The 23207-nt window shown below is 38.9% G+C and overlaps 1 protein-coding gene and 1 non-coding gene across 16 annotated transcripts in view; one reads left to right on the top strand and one right to left on the bottom strand.

The window, feature by feature from the left end:
• POLK (DNA polymerase kappa) overlaps positions 1–23207 on the top strand; it is a 90471-nt gene that overhangs the window by 10733 nt on the left and 56531 nt on the right. For 4 of the 15 annotated variants that reach the window (XM_063623146.1, XM_063623136.1, XM_063623143.1 and 1 more), the window contains exon 2: positions 12261–12397. The exons of 9 other annotated variants lie outside the window; for them this stretch is intronic. The gene's annotated coding sequence lies outside the window, so the exon portion shown is untranslated. Of the gene's footprint in view, positions 1–12260; positions 12398–18987; positions 19067–23207 lie in introns of those variants that run through there. 2 more of the 15 variants (XM_063623147.1, XM_063623137.1) reach the window with 1 other exon arrangement.
• LOC129468694 (U7 small nuclear RNA) lies at positions 16035–16095 on the bottom strand. Its single transcript, XR_008652773.1, has one exon. It is a non-coding gene; the product is annotated as a U7 small nuclear RNA (small nuclear RNA).

The raw sequence follows: 23207 nt of genomic DNA, 5'->3' as shown, positions 1-23207 counted from the left end.
AGTCAGGGAAATTTTCCACATACTTGGTGTCAGGCAGGTTGTGGGGAAGGGTGTCATAGATACTAAATTCTGATTCTTTTTCTGTCTGCTTGGAGTTTTTTTCACTTTTTTGTGTCCCTTGGAACCGTTTGATCTACATATTTGAGTTCTGGGATATTACTAGCAATAATCTCAGCACCATATATTTGTTTTTGGTTTTCTCTAGTGAGGGAATGAAGCCAGCTTACTTCTACTTACCATTTTGGAACCCAAAACTGGTTTCAGAACTCTTAATGGTGTTAATAAAAGCCACTAAAAAGAAGACTGCAAAAATGAGGTTTCTGTGCTTTTCTGCTTTCAAAGATGTTATACTGTGGAAACAATATGAAAGTTGAAGTATGATATAAAAATGATTTCTTTTCCTACTGGATCATCTTTTTAGGTGATTCCGTTTTATTTTTAAATTATTTTATTTTTAGCATATCTCCTAAGAAATAGTTCATGAGTAATGATTAAATAAACCTAGGATGATGAAATACTAAAATACAGAGCATAGGAAAAACAGGATCCCTAAGATTCTATTATGCATACTAAATTTATAAAGAGGATGAATATATTCATATAATAATTGTAGGATAGAATCAGTTTTATTCTGTTAAAAAAGAATCCTTTTTTCTTTGGAAGACTTCTAAGAAAATAAGGTATGAAATATTAATGTTTACAAATAAAGTTGTTCAAAGATGAAACTCAAAAATAAAAGACCTTGGTGGTATATAAGGGCTAATGTAACTACATTCTTCAATTTTATTTTACAACCAAACCTGAGCTGATTTATATTTCCTTCCCCTGTCTCAGGGTTAGCTGTTGTAATTCATTACAAAATAAGAATAATTTGCCTAAATAAGGTACTCTTTATCTTAAAGGTCAAAGCACATCATAATATACTGCTAGTTGATTTATCTTTGTCCAATCTAGTAAAATTTTTTGCATTAAAAAATAGAAAATATTATATATGATGTATTTAGTAAACACTTATCCATTGGGATATCTGAATGTCATTTTAGTTAGAAATACCTAAAGTATTAAAATCATTTTTCAGGTTTCCACATAAGAAAGATATGTCTGTCATGTAGATCGCACTGTAGAAATCAGTTCATAGTAGAACCATACTGTGTAAATTGCAATCTAAGAGAATTATCAAGGACCAAAGTAAAGTCAAGGGGATCAATGACTAATATGCAGTAATATTTACCTTAGCCCTCAGGCAGATATGTGAAAAGATGTGTAAAGTTAAGAAATACCTGTAAACTCCAGATACAAAGGCTTTCTGCAAACAAAGACCTTTGCTTCTTTCTAGGAATTTTTGCTAGTTTTATTGTGGAATGAGAACCCAAACTGTTTTGTGATTAAGTTAAACAGGTACATGATTCAAGCAGTAGGTTTTGTAGGTTATATTCTTGAAAGAAGGCCTGGGAATTTTTGAAGCCTTGGAAAGCCTTGGGTTTTTTTGTTTGTTTGTTTGTTTGTTTTTCACTTGAGAGTGTTTTTAAACTAGAAAACACTTTATATGCATAATGAGGATTCTGGGGAGGTGAGGAAGGAATCTTTGTTGCATGTCAGAGACAGATAAAACTTTCAGATTGTAGGCTGGGCACCGTGGCTTACACCTATAATCCCAGCGCTTTGCGGGGCCGAGGCAGGCAGATCACCTGAGGTCAGGAGTTCAAGACCAGCCTGGCCAACATGGTGAAACCCCGTCTCTACTAAAAATACAAAAATTAGCCGGATGTGCTGGCAGGCACCTGTAATCCCAGCTACTCAGGAGGCTGAGGCAGGAGAATCACTTGAAACCGGGAGGCAGAGGTTGCAGTGAGCCGAGATTGCGCCACTGCACTCCAGCCTGGGTGACAAGAGTGAGACTTCGTCTCAAAAAAAAAACTTTCAGATTATAAAAAGGGCAGATAAGAGGAAGCAGGAGTAGGAGGATGTGCTCATAGAGAATATGAGAACCTGTTTTATCTCTGTGCTTTGAAGGTAGGGGTGGACAGTTCACTGAACAGGTTTAAAGCTAGGGACTGAGTCAGTCCCAGGTGCCTTCCTTAAATACTTGAGGGTTGAATGACTATCATAACCCATCTGAAACCAATCTAGGATTAAAATTTTAGAAGAGATTGGAGTTTAATTGGCTGCTCTCCTCTCTTAGGATCTTGGAGAAGTCAGTGCTGTCAGCAAACATCTGTTTAAACATGTGGAATAGCTGCACTTTGGATAGCAAAAGTTATTTTAGTACTTTAGGAATATGAAGTAAATTACGTATAAGTTTATTTGCTTTTAAATTTTTGAGAAACTTCTACTTCCAGTATGCAGAAGTAAGCTCCTGCACATGACTGAAAACCTAGAAAAAAAAAAAACACAAAAATCAATTACTTGCGGGGTCTGGAACAAAAAACAGATAGATTTTGGAGGGTATCAAACTTTGACAAAGCAACCCTTACAGAGTGAGATTCTCATTCTTTGCAGCTTTGCCTTGAGGGCAGGCACAGTAAGGCATAACTAATGTTCCACTAGAAAACCCCCCATTATTCTGTCCAAAAGAACCAGGGGAAGGGGGCCAGTGCTACCAAAGTAGGGAAGGAACCCAAGAAAAGAGAGAGCCAGATAATGGAAATTCTAAATGCCATATAATAGCTTCACCTGACTCTCTGACTTGCATAGTCTACATGCATGCCCAGGGGCAAATTGAGAGCAATCTGAACTGAGATCTGAGTCTCTCTCCTCACCAGACATAGAGAGTTTTCAGTTAGACTTTATTTGCCTGCTAAAACAAAAACATTAACACTCTTCAGAAAGATAAAACAGAATCTAGAGTTCTTACAACATAGCATTTACAATATCCAGGATATAATCTAAAATTACTTGATATATGAGCCAGGGAAATGTGAACTATTTTCAAAGAAAAGACAAGTCAACAGATGGTAACCCCAAGATGATCCAGATATTGGAACTATCTGACAAAGACTGTAACGCAACTATTAAAACTGTGCTTAACGAAGTAAAGAAATATGTTTGTATCACTATACAGAAAGGAAATCTCAGCAAAAAAGGAAAATATAAAAAATCAAACGGAAACTGTAGAACTAAGAAATACAATATCTGAAATCAAAATGATGTTACTAGATGGACTTAATAGCAAAATGGAAATGACAGAGGAATTGGTCTGTCAGTTCTAAGATAGAGCAATACGAAATAACCAGTATGAAGAAGAGTAAGGGAAAAAATTAAAAACAATAACAACAACAGAAAAGGAAACTCAGGTACCTGTGGAACAATAGCAAAGGAGTAATAACAGGAGTAACAGGTAATTGAACCTCCAAAGGGAGATGAGAGAGAGATTATAGGAAGAGGAAGAAACAATAGTAATAGCCACAACTTTCTCAAAATAGGAAAACATACATAGAGGAACAACAATTTGAGTGATCATGGCCTTAGCAGAAATAATGGAGGCTAGAAAACAATGGAGCAACATCTTTAAAGTACTGAAAGAAAAAAGCTGCCAATTCAGTTCTATATCTGATGAAGATATCTTTTGAGAATGAGGATAAAAAAAAACTGGCATCTTAGGTGTAGTTGTGTATTTGGCATACTGATTAAGAATGCGGGCTCCGGAGACAGAATCTAGATTTGAGTTTCAGCCTGAGTACCTCTTGTGATCATGGGTGAATTATATAAATTCTCTAACCTCAATTTCCTTATGTGTTAAAGACACTTTAATGAAGTATCTAAACTACTGAGTAGCAATGAGAGGATGCTTCTTAAGCACTTAGTATCTGCTTGGCATATGGTAAATTGTTGGAAAACATTAATTGCCATTTATATATGCATGTTTTTAGCTTCATAGTAAATATAACCAACCTTTATAGAATTTCGTATTTTATATTTTTATCTGTTTCATTTTTGTTCAACTTTAGAGAGTTTGGCTGTATCTTGAAAAGGGAAGAGCGAGACTCCTTCTTTTAAAAAAAAGAAAAAAGAAAAGGGAAGAAACCATTGACAGTATTGTAAAAGAGAAATCACTTTTACTACTGCTTTGACTTCAGCAAAAACAAGATTTAGGAAGCTCTTATTTTCAGAAAAGGAAATGAGAGGGGAAATTTTTCTCTCTTAGAAAACAAAAAACCTCAGCACCTAGTTAATAAGATTTTTACTATGTAAATTAAACTTTATCCAATCATTTCATTTGGTACCCTTTTGTTTGTTTTATTTGTCTCCTTATTTCTTTTCTTTTTCAGTATTTTTCATGGTATTTTAAAAGGATGATTTAAACAGTTGGAGATAAACTTCTGATTTAATTTTTTTTTTTTTTTTTTTTTTCTTTTTTGGAGACAGAGTCTTGCTCTGTTGCCCAGGCTGGAGTGCAGAGGCGCGATCTTGGCTCACTGCAACCTCCGCCTACCAGGTTCAAGTGATTCTCGTGCCTTAGCCTCCTGAGTAGCTGGGATTACAGATGTGCACCACCACACCCAGCTAATTTTTGTATTTTTAGTAGAGACGTGTTTTGACATGTTGGCCAGGCTGGTCTCGAACTCCTGGCCTCAAGTGATCCACCTGCCTCAGCCTACCAAAGTGTTGGGGATATGGGCATGAGCCACTGCACCTGGCCTAATGTGAATATTTTAAAACCTGAAACCATTTATTTTCCTTTGAAGTAAAAGGTAGAGGTATCTTAAGTAGATAAAAAGAGTCAGCTAGGTATGTGGAGTTTATCTCTCAGTCTGATTTGAGTTTTAATGTTCATAAGCATAAACCATAAGATACCCCTTTGGACTTTGTTTCTCTATTTGATATGAATGGTAGTGAAAGATATTGTGTATTAAATTTGACTTTTTAAATATAATTCATTACATAAAAAAGTCTCCAAGGAGGATATGCTTTGTTTTGTTCTCCTCTAAAAAGAATTATATAATCAAACTTTTTTTTTATTCTAGTTGTTGGAAATCTTAAGATGTAGTTTTGGCCAGGTGCAGTGGTTCACACCCCTAATCTCAGCACTTTGGGAGGCCAAGGCAGGAGGATTGCTTGAGCCCAGGAGTTCTAGAGCAGTCTGGGCAACATAGTGAGACCCTGTCTCTGCAAAAATAAATAAAACAAAATTAGCTGGTTTTGGTGGTGCACGCCTGTGGTCCCAGCTACTTGAGAGGCTGCAGTGGGAGGATTGTGTGACTGTACTCCAGCCTGGGTGACAGAGTGAGACCCTGTCTCAAAAAAAAATACATATATATACACACACACACATACACACACAAATACGTGTGTGTATATATGTATATATACATGTGTATGTGTGTGTGTGTATATATATAGTTTTATTCTTAGATCAACTGTTTGGACTTTACTTTTGACATACCTGCTTTTCTTCTCTTAACCTGGTAGTTTTGCTTTCACTTAAATTTTTAATTCTTTTTATAAGGTATCTCAAAATCTTTTTGGAAAGAAATAGATAACCAGGCAGGCTGATAGGTAAGAAGGTAAGAAGACCACTTGTTAAATAATTCCGTGTGTTGCTTTTAAAATGTCTGTCTTATTAAGACCAGTGCCTAAAAATTTATGGGCATAGATATTCATCACAGCATTTTGTATAATAGAGAAAAATTAGAAACAACCTAACTGCTGTCACTAGGGAGCTGTTATATGAAATACGGTTCAACCATACAGTGTAACACTGCACAGCCATTAAAAATGATGTTAGAATATTGGTACTCTCAGACAAAGATTTTGAAGCAAGAAGTTAAAAGTTCAGCCGTCCCCAAGTGGCCAAACTAAATTCAGATGCCCAGACACATCATGATGGCATGGAAAATTTCCCTTCATACAGTCTTAAATAAAGAACACAGACTACAAAACGATATGTAGGATGAAATCTATGTCTAAAATATGTAGATGATACACTTATACTCCATATAAGTAAAAAAAATACAGAAGAAAAAATGATTCTATAGTTCCATGATTATTTAAATAAAAATAATTCCATGATTAAGAGGGGAAGAAAAGGTTACAAATCTGTATGAATAGCATGATGTCATTTTTGTATAAAATGTATGAAGAAACAGACATAGAAGAAAGTCATAAAACTGTCCCAAAATATTATATTAATGATCATTCTCTCTGGATTGTTGCATGATATATTTATTATCTTTGTTTCCCTTTTATGCATTCTGATATAAATTTTTTTTGTAGCAAGCATGAACTTTTATCATTGGGATAAACATTGATGCTATATTAAAATTAGAGTGTGGTGGAGCATGGTGGCTCATGTCTATAATTCTAGCACTTTGAAAGGCCTAGGCAGGAGGACCACATGAGGCCAGGAGTTCGAGACCAGTTTGGGCAACATAGCAAGAACTCCACTCTACCAAAAAAAAAATAAATAAAAATTTGGGCAAGGTGGCACATACGTGTAGTCCTGGCTACTCTGGAGGCTGAGTCAGAAGGATCACTTAAGCCTAGAAGTTCGAAGTTACAGTGAGCTATGATTGTGCCACTGCACTCCAACATGGGCGACAAAGCAAGATCCTGTCTCTTAAACAAAAATAGAATTTAATGAAATAGATGTTATAAAATGTAAAGTTATGTATTTTCACGACATAAGTGAATACAGTTATCCCTTGGTATCCATGGGGGATTGGCTCCCAGACCTCCCACAGACACCAAAATCCACGATTGCTCAAGTCCCTGATATAAAATGGCATAGCATTTACATATAACCTTTATATAGTCTTCCATAGACTTTAAATCATCTGTAGATTCTTTAGAATACCTAATTGTGTTAGTCCATTTGCATTGCTTTAAAGGAATATCTGAGACTGGGTAATTTATAAAGAAAAGAGATTTATTTTGACTCATGGTTCTGCAAGCTATATAGGAAGCATGGTGCCGGCATCCGCTCCTGGTGAGGGCCTCAGGAAGCTTCCAATCATGGTAGAAGGCAAAGGGGAGGCAAGCACATTACATGGAGAGAGCAGGAGCAAAAGAAAGAGGGGGGAGGTGCCACACTCTTTTTAACAACTTGTGAACACAGAGCAAGAACTCACTTATTACCACAAGGAGGGCACTAAGCCATTCATGAGGGTAATAGGTCATGACCTACCCCCATGACCCAAACACCTCCCACTAGGCCCCACTCCAACATTGGGGATCACATTTCAACATGAGATTTAGAGAGGAACACACACATACAAACCATGGATGCATGGTTTGGATGCGGTATAAGTAATTGTTATACTGTTACATAGTATATGCTATACAAATAGTTGTAAATGCTCTATAAATAGTTGTTATACTATTGTTTAGAGAATAATGACAAGGAAAATTGTACATGTTCAGTACAGATTTTTAAAAATAATTTTTTATATACAGTGGTTGAATACACAGATGTGGAACCCATGGATATGAAAGGCCAAGTACACAGATTATAATCTTGTAATATATATATAAACATGTCAAAACATGTACTGGAGTATATGGAGATCTTTTAGATTGAAATAGTATAAAAAATACTTAATACGTTTCAATTATTTAAGTACATACATATAATTGAATATAAACATGTACATATAGATGAAATTGTACCCTTCATATCCAGTCTTACATTCCAGGAGATACAATAGAACTATCAGCACAAATTTTGCAGTAAATCTTAGTTCACTCAAATTCACATGAAATGGCTAACAACAACAAAAACTTTCTTTTTTTGAATAATGCTTTCCCTTTACTTTCCCTTTTCCTTTAAGTAGAAATATAGGGCCCTTTTTACTTGATAGTTGATTTTTCAGTTTTTAAGTTAGGTAATGTCTGGTGAAAAGCTGTTTTAGATGCTATGATTATTGAAGAAATTACCCTTTGGATTACTGGGAAGATCTCCAGTTGATCCAAAATGTATTTTTCTTTATGTTTCTCACATTTCAGGGTATTCAAAAAGCTGAATCTATTTGTATTTCTTTTTTTTTGTTTTCTTTTTTTTGAGATGGAATCTTGCTTTGTCACCGAGGCTGGAGTGCATTGGCACGATCTAGGCTCACTGCAACCTCCACCTCCCAGGTTCAAGCAATTCTCCTGCCTCAGCCTCTTTGTATTTTTTTTTCCTTTTTCTTTTTCTTTTTTCTTTTTTTTGAGTTGGAATCTCACTTTGTCATCCAGGCTGGAGTGCATTGGCATGATCTAGGCTCACTGTAACCTCCACCTCCCAGGTTCAAGCGACTCTGTCAACCTCAGCCTTGGATAATTGTATTACCTTATCCAAGGTACCTACTAAATACATACCTCAGTTTCCTCATCTCTGATGAATATTATATCATGCATGTAAAATACTATAAGAGCCAAATGTTAACTTTTACAATTATTGTGTTTGTAAAAACTTAACTGATATATTGTTACTAATTTTATTTTTATCTGTGTATTAGTCTGTTCATTCATTCAACACACATTTAATAATTAACAGGTCTAATGGCCTAGCACTGTAGCAGTTTTTGCCCTCTTGAAATTTTTTTCTTCTTTTGAGACGGAGTCTCGCTCGTTGCCCATGCTGGAGTGCCGTGCCGTGATGTCCACTCACTGCAAGCTGCCTCCCGGGTTCATGCCATTCTCCTGCCTCAGCCTTGTGAGTAGCCGGGACTACAAGTGCCTGCCACCATGCCCGGCTAATTTTTTGTATTTTTTTAGTAGAGACGGAGTTTCACCATGTTAGCCAGGATGGTCTCGATCTCCTGACCTCGTGATCCCATAAGTTTGGGAGGCCAAGGCAGGTGGATCACGAGGTCAGGAGTTCAAGACCAGCCTAGCCAAGATGCTGAAACCTGTCTGTACTAAAAATACAAAAATTAGCCAGGCATGGTGGTGGGCACCTGTAATCCCAGCTAGTCGGGAGGCTGAGGGAAAGAATAGCTTGAACCTGGGAGGTGGAGGTTGTAGTGAGCCGAGATTGCACCACTACACTCCAGCCTGGGTAACAGAGCAAGACTGTCTCAAAAAAAAAAAAAAAAGAGAGTAAGCTGTAAACTTATCTCATACTTTCTGAGGGTCAAGGATATGAGCACAGCATAGTTAAATTTCTCTGGCTCATGAGGGTCCAGTCAAGTTATTATCTAGGGCAGTATTCTTTGACTAGAGGAGGATCCACTTCTTTTTTTTTTTTTTTTTGAGACGGAGTCTCGCTCTGTCGCCCAGGCTGGAGTGCAGTGGCGCGATCTTGGCTCACTGCAAGCTCCGCCTCCCGGGTTCACACCATTCTCCTGCCTCAGCCTCTCCGAGTAGCTGGGACTACAGGCGCCCGCCACCGCGCCCGGCTAATTTTTTGTATTTTTAGTAGAGACGGGGTTTCACCGTGGTCTCGATCGAGGAGGATCCACTTCTATGGTCACTCACATGACCTCCTCACAGGGCTGTCTCACATGGCAGCTGGCTTCCCCAGAGTTAGTAATCCAAGTGAGAATAAGAACATCTAAGATGGAAGTCCCATTCCTTTATAAACCATTTTTGATTTTTTGTTTTTTAACTTTTAGGTTCAGGGGTACACGTACACATTTATTATATAGGTAAATTACATGCCATGGGGTATGGTGTACAGATTGTCACCCAGGTAATAAGCATAGTACCCCATATGTAGTTTTTCAATCCTCTCCCTCCTCCCACCCTCCACCCTCAAGTAGCTCCAGTGTCTGTTGTTCCCTTCTTTGTGTACTGAAAGTTTAACTCCCACTTATAAATGAGAACATGCGGTGTTTAGTTTTGTTTCTATGTTAGTTTGCTTAGGATGATGACCTCCAGCTCCATCCATTTCGCCTCAAAGGACATGATCTCTTCCTTTATTATGGCTGTATAGTATTCCTTTGTGTATATGTACCACTTTTTTTTAAATCCAGTCTACCATTAATGGACATTTAGGTTGATTCCATGCCTTTGCTATTGTGAATAGTGCTGCAATGAACAAGCACATGCATGTGTCTTTTATGGTAGAACGATGTATATTCCTTTGGATATATACCCAATAATGGCATTGCCAGGTTAAATGGTAATTCTGTTTTAAGTTCTTTGAGAAATTGCCAAACTGCTTTCCACAATGCCTGAACTAATTTACATTCCCACTAGTAGTGTATGAGTGTTCCCTTTTCACTACAACTTTGCCAGCATCTGTTATTTTTTGATTTTTTAAAAATGGCAATTCTGACTGGTGGGAGGTGATACCATTGTGATTTTGATTTGCAGTTCTCTAATGATGAGTAATGTTGAGCATTTTTTCATATGTTTGTTAGCCACATGTATGTCTTCTTTTGAAAAGTATTTGTTCGTGTTTTTGCCCACTTTATAATGGGGTTATTCTTTTTTTGCTTTAAAATTTTGTTTCAGTTCCTTATAGATGCTGGATATTAGATCTTTGTTGGATCCATAGTTTGCAGAAATTTTCTCTCATTCTGTAGGTTCTTTTTATTCTGTTGACAGTTTCTTTTGCTGTGCAGAACCTCTTTAGTTTAATTAGGTCCCACTTGTCAGTTTTTGTTTTTGTTGTAATTGCTTTTGGCATATTCATCATGAAATCTTTGCCAAAGCCTGTGTCCAGAATCTTATTTCCTAGGTTGTCTTCCAGGGTTTTTATAGTTTTAGGTTTTACATTTAAGTCTTTAATCCATCTTGAGTTGATTTTTATACTGTATACTGTAATAAAAGGTTCCAGTTTCAATCTCATGCATGTGGCTAACGAGTTATCTCAGCACCGTTTATTGAATAGGGAGTTCTTTCTCCATTGCGTGTTTCTGTTGATTTTGTCAAAGATCAAATGATTGTAGGCATGTGGTTGTACTTCTGGGCTCTCTATTCTGTTCCATTTGTCTGTGTGTCTGTTTTGTACTGCTACCGTGTTGTTTTGGTTACCGTATCGTTGTAATATAGTTTGAAGTCTGGTAATGTGATGCCTCCAGCTTTGTTCTTTTTGCTTAGGGTTACCTTGGCTATTTGAGCTCTTTTTTGGTTTCATAGGAAATTTAAAATAGTTTTTTCTAGTTCTAGTTTTGTGAAGAGTGTCCTTTGTAGTTTGATAGAAATAGCATTGAATCTGTAATTTGCTTTGGGCAGCATGACTATTTTAACAATGTTGTTTCATTCTATCCATGAGCATGGAATATTTTTCCATTTGTTTGTGTTACCTTTGATTTCTTTGAGCAGTGTTTTTTAATTCTCATTGTAGAGCTATTTCACCTCCCTTTCAATACCTGGTTAGATATTTTATTCTTTTTGTGGCTGTTGGGAATGGGATTGCATTCCTGATTTGGCTCTCAGCTTGGACGTTGTTTGTGTATAGGAATGCTACAGATTTTTGTACAATGATTTTGTATCCTGAAGCTTTGCTGAGGTTTATCACATCAAGGAGCTTTTGGAGCTGGGCGTGGTGGCTCATGCATATAATCCCAGCACTTTGGGAGGCCAAGGCAGGTGGATCACTTGAGGTCAGGAATTCGAGACCAGCCTGGCCAACTTGATGAAACGCCATCTCTACTAAAAATACAAAAATTAGCCGGGCATGGTGGTGCATGCCTGTAGTCCCAGTTACTCAGGAGGCTGAGGCAGGAGAATCACTTGAACCTAGAAGGCAGAGGTTGCAATGAGCTGAGATCGTGTCACTGCACTGCAGCTTGGATGACAGAGCGAGACCCTGTCTTAAAAAAAAAAAAAAAGCTTTTGGGCTGAGACCATGAGGTTTTCTGGGTATAGAATGATATATCCCTGTCTGCAAACAGGGATAGACTGACTTGGATTGGGTTTTGACTGTCTCCTATATGTCGATGATCTTTGTTCCTATCCATATTCAGGGATGAGTTTGGTTCTTTCATATAATGGCATTTGGTCTATTACCTCCTGTACTGTTTTATTGTAATCCTTAGATTTCTTGCATTGGGTTTTGACTGTCTCCTATATGTACAAATATCTTTGTTAGTTTTTTGCCTCAATGATATGTCTAATATTATCAGTGGGTGTTACAATCTCCCACCGTTATTGTGTGGTTATCTAAGTTTCTTCATAGGTCTCTAAGAGCTTGATTTATAAATCTTGATTTATGCACTCCTATGTTGCGTGCATATATATTTAGAAAAGTTAGGTCCTTTTGTTGAATTGAGCCCTTAACCATGATGTAATGTCCCTCTTTGTCTTTTTTGATCTTTGTTTATTTAAAGTCTGTTTTGTCTGAAATTACAATAGCAATCCATGCTTTTTTCTGTATTCTGTTTGCTTTATAGGTTTTTCTTCATCCCTTTACTTTGAGTCTGTGGGTGTCATTGCATGTGATATGGGTCTCCTGAAGACAGCATACCATTGGATTTTGCTTCTTTATCCAAGTTATCATTCTGTCTTTTAATTGGGGTGTGCATTCAAGGTTAGTATTGATGTGTGCGGATTTGATGCTGTCATGTTGTTAGTCAGTTATTATGAAGACTTGTTTGTGTGGCTGTTTTGTCGTGTCAGTGGTCTGTGTAGTTAAATGTGTTTTTGTAGTGGCCAGTAACAGTCTTTCCTTTCCATATCTAGCACTTCCTTCAGGACCTCAGTAAGGCAGGTATAGGGGGAACTAATTCAATTACCACTTACTTGTCTGAAAAGGATCTTATTTCTCCTTCATTTGTGAAGCTTAGTTTGGCTGGATATAGAATTCTCGGTTGCAAATTTTTTTTTAAAGAATGCTAAATATAAGCCCCCAATCTCTTCTGGCTTAATAAGGTTTCTGCTGACAAGTCTGCTTGTTAGCCTAATGGGGCTCACTTTGTAGGTACCCTGCCTCTTCTTTCTAGCTGTCTTTACATTTTTTCTTTCAGACCATGGAGAGTGATGACTATGTGCCTTTGGGATGATCTTCTTGTGCAGTATTTCACAGGGGTTCTCTGCATTTCCTGAATTTGAATGTTGGCCTCTCTAGCGAAGTTGTGAAAATTTCATAGACTTGGAAATATGTTTTCCAAGTTGCTTACTTTCTCTCTCTCTCTTTTAGGGATGCCAATGAGTCATAGATTTGGTCTCTTTACAAAATCACGTATTTCTTGGAGGTTTTGTTCAGTCTTCTTTATTGTTTTTTATTTTTGTGTGACTGGGTTATTTCAGAGAGCTACTCTTCAAGCTCTGAGATTCTTTCCTTACCTTGGTGGATTCTGCTGTTAATACTTGGGATTGCATTTTGAAATTCTTCTGGTGTGTTTTTCATCTCTATCAGGTGAGTTTGGTTCTTTTATATAATGGCCATTTGGTCTATTACCTCCTGTACTGTTTTATTGTAATCCTTAGATTTCTTGAATTGGGTTTTGACTTTCTCCTATATGTTGATGATCTTTGTTCCTATCCATATTCTGGATTCTGTCTCTGACATTTCAGCCTAGTTAAGAACAATTGCCTGGGAACTAGTGTGGTTGTTTGGAGGTAAGAGGACACTCTGGCTTTTTGAGTTGCTAGAGTTCTTGTGCTGGTTCTTTCTCATTTGTGTGGGCTCATATTCCTTCAGTTTTTGATGTTGCTGTCCTTTGGATGGATTTTTTTGCTTTTCTCTTCTTTGATGCCCTGGGGGATTTGATTATGGTATAAGGTGGATTCAGTTAATGAGCTTTGATTCTAGTCTGTTCCTGGGTCTTGGAGGAGCGCTCTCTGATTACTTTCTCTGTGCCTGCATTTTTTGGGGGGTGTTCTGGTCCACAGGGCTTCCTCAGTCAGGTTCCTCAGTTGGCAGAGAGGCTGCATTCTTGCAACATCAGCCCTAATCTGCTATCTGTGTGCTTCCTGGGGAAACATGGGGTTGTGCCTGCCTGCAGAGTTCAGGTGGAAGTGGGAACCCTGGATTGGAAGTTCTAGTAGATGTGGCCCATCTGGCTACAAGAGGCAGGGTGGGTGGAATTGCCTGCTCTGCCATCTGGGTGTTTCCGTGGCAACAAAAGGCTGCACCCCTCAGCAAATTCAGGCAGAAGCAGGACCACTGGGCCAGAAGCTCTAGCAGGCATGGCTCACCTGGCTACCAGTGGTGGGGGTGGGTGGAGGCACCCACCCTGCCCCCTGGGTGTTTGCTGGGACAATAGTAGGCTGTGCCCACCAACTGAGTTCTCACAGAAGCAGGACCCCTGGGCTGGAAGCTCTAGCATGTGTTGCCCCCCAGCTGCCAGAGTCAGGGATGGGCAGGGTGACATGCTCTCTTGACTGGGCGTTTACTGGTACAACAGGAAGCTGAGCCCTCCTGCTAAGTTCACACAGATGTGGAGCTGCTGGGCTGGAAGCTCTCACAAGCATTGCTTGCCTGGCTACCAGTGACAGGGGCGGGTAGGGCCATGTAATTTGCTGTCCCGGTGTTTCTTGGGATGACAGGAAGCTGCATCCTTCAGCTGAGTTCACACAGAAGCAGGACTGCTGGGCTAGAAGCTCTAGCAAGCATTGCCTACCTGGCTACCTGTGGCAAGGGTAGATGGAGTGGCCAGCCAAATTCTGGCTGAAGCAGGACCACTGGGCTGGAGGCTGTTGTTGAGCCCCATCCGGCAAGGAGTAGTGAAGAAATCTTACTGCTTTCAGGCACTGCAGTGGCGGCCTCCACTGGGGCTATAACACTGGTGCTGATCTGCTCCGGGGCCCAAGACTTATAGAGGTGCCCTTGGGCTTCAGAATTGCCTCCACCAAACATCCCAGTGGCTCTCTGCCTCAGTCTAGAAGCATGGGGGTGGGGGGCACAGGGTGGCCAGAGGGAATCTCCCATTCCCAGTCTTGCACAGGTCTCTGTGGAAAGTGTGAATCCCCCTGGGGGCTCTCACTCACCGTTTCCGGTGTTGGTTAGGTTCTCCTGGCTCTGTGCTCAGCACAGACAAGCTGGTGCCCACCTTCATTCCTCCGTGCTCTCTGTGTTCCCCTACTGCCTTGATAGATCTCAACGTTGTTTCTCAGATGATCAGCCTGCAAGTTCAGTGTTCACTAGCCCTTTTGCTTATTAATAACTCTGTGAGAGCAGTGCGCATGAGCTGCTTCTAGTGTGCCATCTTGGCCCCACTAACCTAACCCATTTTTAGATGTTACATTCCATCACTTCTACTTCTGCTATAATCTATTTGTTAGAAGCAGATCACTTAATTACACGTTATGGCATTAGTTTGTTGTGCCTTTTGTGCTTTTCCTAGCATTTGTGAAGTATTGAAAGTAATTATTTTAGCAGTGTTAGGAAATGTGTATTTTATAATAATTATTTTAGTAGTGTTAGAAAATGTATATTTTATTTGCGGTTCAAATTTTTTGTTTTTTATTATTTATTTATTTATTTATTTATTTATTTATTTTTTTGAGACGGAGTCTTGCTCTGTCGCCCAGGTTGGAGTGCAGTGGCGCAATCTCGGCTCACTGCAAGCTCCGCCTCCCGGGTTCACGCCATTCTCCTGCCTCAGCTGCCCGAGTAGCTGGGACTACAGGCGCCTGCCACCGCGCCTGGCTAATTTTTTGTAGTTTTAGTAGAGATAGGGTGTCACCATGTTAGCCAGGATGGTCTCGATCTCCTGACGTCGTGATCCACCTGCCTCGGCCTCCCAAAATGCTGAGATTACAGGCTTGAGCCACCGTGCCCAGCCTCAAATTTTATTTTTTAGTGTACTTTGTAGTATAGAAATAAGTACTTCATATGCTGGAGGTTGCTGTTAACATTTTATGAATTTTCATAATACTATATAGCATGTGCACATTTTTTAAAGTCTTCTTAAAATAAACAGCATATTTAGATCTCATTAATTTAAAAAAGTTACCAGTAAGTCTGGACTGCTTTTTCTTTTATGAAAAAAATTAAGCTAACTTAAACCGCATATTAAGCTAACATAAACCACATATTGTGATAGTTTGATGAACTAATCTAGCTTGGTGTTTTGCAATGTTTTTTAACCCATGCTTTCTTTCATAAATTTTCCATTAGTGTTTTATGAAACTTCAAAAAAAATTACTAAATACAAACCAAGTTATAGTATCTCAGAGGAGAGAGAGATATCATCTCATCAATTTTTTTTGGCAGGGGTGGTGGGAGCTTTCTGGTGAAGACCGGAAAACCTGTTAGACAAATTCTAAAAAACTGTAACATTCATCTCATCAATTGAGAATAATTATTTTTACTAATTTAGTGTAAATCCCAGATGCCGTTGTTTATTATCAGATGCTTTTTATATAATATGTGTTTAAGTGGTTTTATTTTTTATTTTGTTTTATTTTTTTTGAGATGGAGTTTTGCTTTTGTTGCCTAGGCTGGAATGCAGTGGCACGACATCAGCTCACTGCAACCTCCACTTCCCAAGTTCAAGCAATTCTCCTGCCTCAGCCTCCTGAGTAGCTGGGATTACAGGCTCGTGCCACCATGCCCAGCCAATTTTTTGTATTTTTAGTAGAGGTGGGATTTCATCTTGTTGGCCAGGCTGGTCTCTAACTCCTGACCTCAGGTGATCCACCTGCCTCAGCCTCCCAAAGTGCGGGGATTATAGGCACGAGCCACCGTGCCCAGCCGTTTAAGTGTATTTTTATAGCACAGGGTTAATAATAGTTTCCAAATGGACTGTCAGTATTTTAAAAGTAAGGCTCTTTTTAACAGTGTGCTCTTAAAAGAAAAAAAGATTATTAAGGATTTTTTTTTTCAATTTATTGGGCAGGGGGAAGCTATGTGATTACGTTTCTAAATCATTTTGGCTTAATCACTGCAAGACCACAACTTCTTGCTGATTTTTTTTTTTTATCATGTTTTGGCAAGTCCTGAAGCAGTATTTTTGGGATGTTTAATTTTTTTGTTTCTGGTATTAGGCATGTATGATATGACTAGGAAGAAAATAGCATAATGATTTTCAGAGCTGATTTGCTATGGAAACCATCTTTTAAAATTCATCAATAGTAAACAACTGTTATTGCGGTCTTTGAGTTGGTAACAATCGCAATGTATATTAGTGTTCACACAAATATTTCTTTTTTCTGTTTCTTTCTTTTCTTTTTTTGAGACAGGGTGTCTCTGTCACCCAAACTGGAATGCAGTGGCACTATCATGGTTTACTGCAGCCTAGACCTACTAGGCTTCAGAGATACTCCCACTTCAGCCCCCCAAGTTTAATTTTTTTTTGTAGAGACATGGGTCTTACTCTGTTGCCCAGGCTGGTCTCAAACCCCTGGGCTCAAGCAGTCCTCCCGCCTCAGCCCCTCAAAGGGCTGGGATTATAGGCATAAGCCACCACACCCTACTCACATAAATATTTCTAAGGAATTTGGAGAGTCAAATAAATGAAGTTTACTATGAGCTTTCCCCTTTTTGTAGGTTACCTATTTATTCTTTTAAATTAGTGATAGAATACATATGAAGAAATTATAGAAGAGCTGTAAAGTAGCATTAGTAGAACAGAGATCTAAGGAAATATTTGAGATTTGTATCTAAAATTTCATTTGAACAGGGTTATGTTGCTAAGGAGTTTTAAACCCCTGCCATACACTATTAGAGCTGTAAGAAAACTAAAAAGTCAGGAGCAGTGGATCAAGAAACAATATCAAGGTTAGAACTCAGAAGAAACTTAGGAGCAGTTTGGCAAAGGGGACAATTGAAAGGATCATTTTTCCAGGACAGGAAAATAATAATAGCTTATACAACTCTTTTTGATTTTATTAGATATTTTCCTTCCAATAGTGTGGAGTGTGGTGTGGAGATAAATAGCACAGTATCTCGATTTCTTATTTGTAGTGTAACCCTATCCTATTATCCTGGCTTCTGTTGTAATTTTTTTTTTTTTTTAAGACACAGGCCTCATCACCCTGTCTCTTAAAAACTCTTGCTCTGTCACCCAAGCTGGAGTGCAGTGGCATAACCATGGCTCACTGCGGCTTTGAACTCCTGGGCTCAAGCGATCCTCCTGCCTCAGCCTTCCGAGTAGCTGGGACTACAGGCACATGTCAACACACCTGGCTATTTTTTTGTATAGACAGGGTGTCACTATGTTGCCCAGGCTGGTGTTGAGTTCCTAACCTGAAATGATCCTTCCATCTTGGCCTCCCAAAGTGCTGTAATCACAACTCTGAGCCACTGCCCCAGCCTAATTTTACATTAAAATCGTAGTATTCTGGATTGTAGAACTTAAAAAATACAGTACCAAAAAAGGTACTACAGGAGAAATGTTTTCTCCTTTTCTAAGGACATTAGTATGAACTATCCCTTAAGACCTGTGCACTTTACTGAAACAAAATTAGTCTATTTAGCGTCACTTTTATATAGATAGATACTTTTGCCGACATCTAGTGCCCAAAGAAACTCCCAGCCTATCTCCTTCATGTTGAGTCAGCATTCCAAGAAACAATCAACTCATAAGATAAAAACTTAGATTTTCACACTTATGAGTATGTTTATTTCTGAGTTAGAGTTTTCATTGTTAAAGAACCTGGAAGGCTTTTTATAAAATATGTAACTCATCGTCCAAATAGAAACTTAAAAACTTGGAGGCCGAGCACAGTGGCTCACGCCTATAATCCCAGCACTTTAGGAGACTGAGGCGGGCAGATCACCTGAGGTCAGGAGTTTGAGACCAGCCTGAACAACATGGAGAAACCCCGTCTCTACTAAAAATACAAAATTAGCCAGGCATGGTGGCGCATGCCTGTAATCCCAGCTACTCAGCTACTCGGGAGGCTGAGGCAGGATAATCGCTTGAACCTGGGAGGCGGAGGTTGCTGTGAGCCGATATTGCACCATTGCACTCCAGCCTGGGCAACAAGACTGAAACTCCATCTTCTGTCTCAAAAAAAAGCCAAAAAACAAAAACAAAAATTTGGTGTCTTGGGGAATTTACCTTTCAATTGACACTGTAGGTAATATGTTTATGTCAGAATATTATTCATCCTGTCGAAAGAAGATAATTTCCGCTTATTGTTCTATAAGAATGAATTTAATGTATTTAGGATGAAGTAGAGTATAGATTTTTAAATTTCCCTCTGTCCCATTCTTCTTCACTAGAACCAATTAAATGAATAAAAAAAGGAGAAAGGCAGTAGAAGAGAATACATGCATGGTTCTCACAAGGCAGGCCTTCTGTCTCTGGTAAAAAACTTGAGTTTTCTTTTAGTGTATATACTCTTGGTTTAGGATCTGTGGAGTTTCATTATTTCTGTTCTTTCTCTCAGTGACACATGTAAATGAGAAAATCGTTCAAATCCAGTCTAAAATATTTTTGAAAGTTTTTTCCTCGTTTTGCAAAAATATTAAAAGCTAAAGCTAAAAATTCAAAGTTGCACCTATACTTTCATTTTTGTCATACAAAAATTGTGGCCATATGGTTTCAGTGTATGTTTTCGTGTATCTGTGTGTAAAATAATTGAAGAACATGGAAAAGTAATCTGTTAAAGTCTTGAAATTGTGATTTTTTATTTTCTTGAAATTTCAAAAAATATTTTTAAAATAAATGAAAATGAAAAAGGAAATTTTAAAGTAGATCATATAAGATGTATTGGTTTGAAAATTACTACTTTAAATGTAGAGTAATATCCCTAATTCAATGCATTGTATTTAAATTTATAGAGAATAATAAGAGCATTTAATCACATTCTGAAATTTTGTGCTGGGTGCTTAATCTGTTCAAAGTATTAAATATTTGAATATTTGGGAGATTTAAAATAGTATTTGTCCTTAAAGTATATAAAGGTTTTCTGAGGAAATTATTGCATTTGGTTATTTACAGTATATTAGAAATAGGAAACAAGCTCCACCTAGGAACTTACTGTAGTCCCGCCCCCTCTCTCTCCCTCCCTCTCCCTTTCTCCCATCCGCTTTCTCCTCCCCTTCTCTCTTATTACTTTTGGTATATTTCGCATATCTTTGTAGATTAATTCCAGGTGACTTTGATCACAGTGTGATTTTTTTATATAGCTTTCTTTACCTCTTATAGGTGGGAGGAGCCCTACCACACTAAAACTTTTTCCTTAGAATTCTTTCTTAAAAATTCTTAAGTTTCCATCTTTATTACCACCAAAAACAAAAGTTTGCCTTATATGTGTGTGTATATGTGTGTTTGTGTGTGTGTGTGTGTGTATATATATATATATATATATATATGTATTTTTTTTTTGAGGCGGACTCTTACTCTGTTGCCCAGGCTGCAGTGCAGTGGTGTGATCTCGGCTCACTGCAACCTGGCTCACTGCAACCGCTGCCTCCCAGTTTCAAGCGATTCTCCTGCCTCAGCCTCCCGAGTAGCCGGGATTACAAGCACCTGCCACCGCGCCCAGCTCATTTTTATATTTTTAGTAGAGACGGGGTTTCACCATATTGGCCAGGCTGGTCTGGAACCCCTGACCTCGTGATCCAGCCACCTCGGCCTTCCAAAGTGCTGGGATTACAGGCGCGAGCCACCACGCCCAGCATTATTTATTTATTTATTTTTGAGACGGAGTCTCGCTCTGGCCCAGGCTGGAGTGCAGTGGTATAGTCTCGGCCCACTGAAGCCTCTGCCTCCCAGGTTCAAGCGATTCTTCTGTCTCAGCCTCCTGAGTAGCTGGGATTATAGGCATGTGCCACCACACCCAGCTAATTTTGTATTTTAAGTAGAGAGGGTTTCACCATTTTGGCCAGGTTGGTCTTGAACTCCTGATTTCAGGTGATCCACCCACCTCGGCCTCCCAAAGTGCTGGGATTGTAGGCGTGCGTCACTGCTCCCAGCTGTGCCTTATATTTTTAACTAGTAACCTGAATAAATTCAGGGCGATTTTGAAAGCAGAGCTCACAGGATTTCCCGATAGGTTGGATGTGGGTGTATGAGAAAGAGAGGGGTCAACGATGACTCCTGGGTTATTTGCATGAGCAACTGGAATAGATTAGAGTTGCCCTCAATGGATACCAGGAAGGCCGTAAATGGAGCTGGTTGGAGGGGATGGAGGCAGATGAAAAGATTACTTTTGGACGTGTTAAACTTGAAATGTCAAACAGGTATTTGGACTGGTGCTATAAACCTGTAAGTCATTGGCATGCAGATGATAGTCAACATATGCTTATGAAACTGGACAAAAATTTCATGGTAATTAGGTATCAATAAGCAGGAAGGTAGCAAAAAACTAACTTTACCTATCTCACAATTTTGCCTTGTCCCAGGATTGCCCATAGCCCAGTTCTTTTGATTCAAGCACCAAAACCAACTTTTAGAGTTTTTTGTTTGTTTGTTTGGTTTGGTTTTTTTGAGGCAGGTTCTTGCTCTGTTGCCCAGGCTGGAGTGCAGTGGCATGACCATGGCTTACTGTAGCCTTGACCTCCCAGGCTCAAGTGAAACTCCCAACTCAGCCTTCCAAGTAGCTTGGACTACAGGTGTGCATCACTACACCTGGCTAATTTTTTACTTTTATTTTTGTAGACATGAATCTCACTGTGTTACCAGGGCTGGTGTTGAACTCCTGGGCTTAACCAATCCTCCTGCCTTGGCCTCACAAAGTGCTAGGATTACAGCCATGAGATGCTGCACCCGGCCTCTTCTCAAGAGTTTTTTGGCTAAGCAATTAATATATATGAAGAGTAGGCATTCAATGATATGTCTTTTCCTTTTATACATTTCATCATTTAAAGGGCAAGGCAGCCAGGAGTTGTGGTATGTGCCTTCAGTCTCAGCGATTTGGGAGGCTGAGGTGGGAGGATCACTTGAGTCCAGGAATTAAAGTCCAGCCTGGGCAGCCCAACCCTGTCTCTAAAAAACAAGAGCCAGGTGTGGTGGCTCAGGCCTGTAATCTCAGCTCTTTGGGAGGCTGGGACAGACGGATCACTTGAATAGTTTGAGACCAGCCTGGCTAACATGACGAAACCCCATCTTTACTAAAAATACAAAAATTAACCGGGCGTGGTGTTGTGTGCCTGTAGTTCAAGCTACTTGGGAGGCTGAGGCAGGAGAATCACTTGAACCCAGGAGGCAGAGGTAGCAGGAAGCCGAGATCACACCACTGCACTCCAGCCTGGGTGACAGAGTGAGACTTGGTCTCTGAATGAATGAATGAATGAATGAATATGAATAACAATGACAAACCCAGAAACATGGGCAAGACAGCTTAAATGTAGGATGTTTGCATTTAGCCACTTCACTCTTTAGTAGTGAAGGTATGGCGAAATTATGACTGAATTACATTCACCTGCTTTACTAGAAAATGACAAGTAATTGGATTAATGAAGCGTAAGGCAAAATATAGAGTAATATTAGCTCAGTGTGATAGTCGAAGGGAAAAAAATTCAAATGATAACAAAAAACCAACCTATATTCCCTTGGGCACTACGAAATAACATCTATACCAGTGGTTCTTATACTTTGGGACACATCGGAATTACCTGGGCATCTCTTTAAAATACTCCTATCTGGCTCCTACTCCCAGACCTTCTATTTATTTGGTATGGGAGGAGCTTTGGCATCACAGCTCTCCAGGTGGGCCTAATGTGCAGCAAAGTTTGAGAACTACCATGATGTATACTTTTTTTCCTAGTGGAACTACCACTAATAGTCACAGTATTCAGAGTCCCTTCCAAAATTCTTTTTATTCTTTGCTGGTGCCCAAAACAGAAGCAGCATTGTTAAGGGAAGATCCTCAAGGCAGAGTGGAGTAAATGAGGGTCCTCTCTAAATCATACAAATAAGTCACAATCGTAATTTATTTTAGATTCATGACGACTGTACATCTGGCCACTTATTTATAGCATAGATGATCCCCAAATTGAAGGCAACCGTAATGTCATGGAGTGCATCAGAGTTGAAGTAAGAAGGCTTGCATTCAAATCCCAATTCTTCCACTTACTAATTATGATGGGCAATTCATTCAATCTTGCTGAAGTTCTCATTTTTTTCTCCCTAATATGAAAATAACCAGATCTGTTTTGCGTGGTTCTAAATATCTTTAAAAGCTAATGTATGCGAAGATAAACTATAAAGTTTATAAAGATATTAAAGAATTATTATCTGAAAGGATTTTTCTTAACTTTGGAGGTGACGTAACTTTCTAGCTTATTTTTTTTCTGTATTTTTTCATTGCCTTAAGAAGGAGATCTGCATGCAGTAGATAATAAATGCGTTTGAACTTAACATGTGTAGCAGAGGAAGTATTATTTTGTATTTGTATACCATGTTTTAATCTGGGTAGAAACACAAGTTTTCTACTCATGCCTGGGTTCCAGCACATGTGTTGCCACTCGTTAGCAAATTTGTGTCAGTATACATGTTCTA

Source organism: Symphalangus syndactylus, chromosome 18 (assembly GCF_028878055.3).
Source record: "Symphalangus syndactylus isolate Jambi chromosome 18, NHGRI_mSymSyn1-v2.1_pri, whole genome shotgun sequence".
Lineage (NCBI taxonomy): Eukaryota > Metazoa > Chordata > Mammalia > Primates > Hylobatidae > Symphalangus > Symphalangus syndactylus.
Note: the sequence above shows the minus strand (reverse complement) of the source record. Positions and strands in the feature narration are given on the sequence as shown.